The sequence below is a fragment of the Arachis ipaensis genome, chromosome B02 (genome assembly GCF_000816755.2).
Source record: "Arachis ipaensis cultivar K30076 chromosome B02, Araip1.1, whole genome shotgun sequence".
NCBI lineage: Eukaryota > Viridiplantae > Streptophyta > Magnoliopsida > Fabales > Fabaceae > Arachis > Arachis ipaensis.
In genome coordinates, this window is record NC_029786.2 from 70,648,241 (window position 1) to 70,648,644 (window position 404).

Sequence of the window (404 nt, forward strand, 5' to 3'; positions counted from 1 at the left end):
TGTTCCTGAGATAGGAAAATTTTGTATTTATGTAATCTACTACTATATTTTTGTCAGAAAAGACATTATTCAAATGCCGCTTAAAAGATAGTTATAACATTGGAGCCGCTTCTTATTGACCTATTCTTTGCTCCCACCATCATGAGGGCAAATGGAGCACCTCAACCTCTACTATCCTTGATGACCGGGGAAGTCATGTTATAATATATTCCCGCATGCAAGGCCTTAGTCTAGTAGTTATGATCTTTGCCTTGCAATAAGTGTACTCGGGTTTGAAATTTGGTTGAGACTAATTTTGGATGGAAATTGGAAAACTCTTAGTGTTGGGTGTGTGAGTGTGTAAGCATGTAATGTGAGTGAGTGCTGTGATATTATAATGCTTAGAGTTGAGAGTTATCCAACCT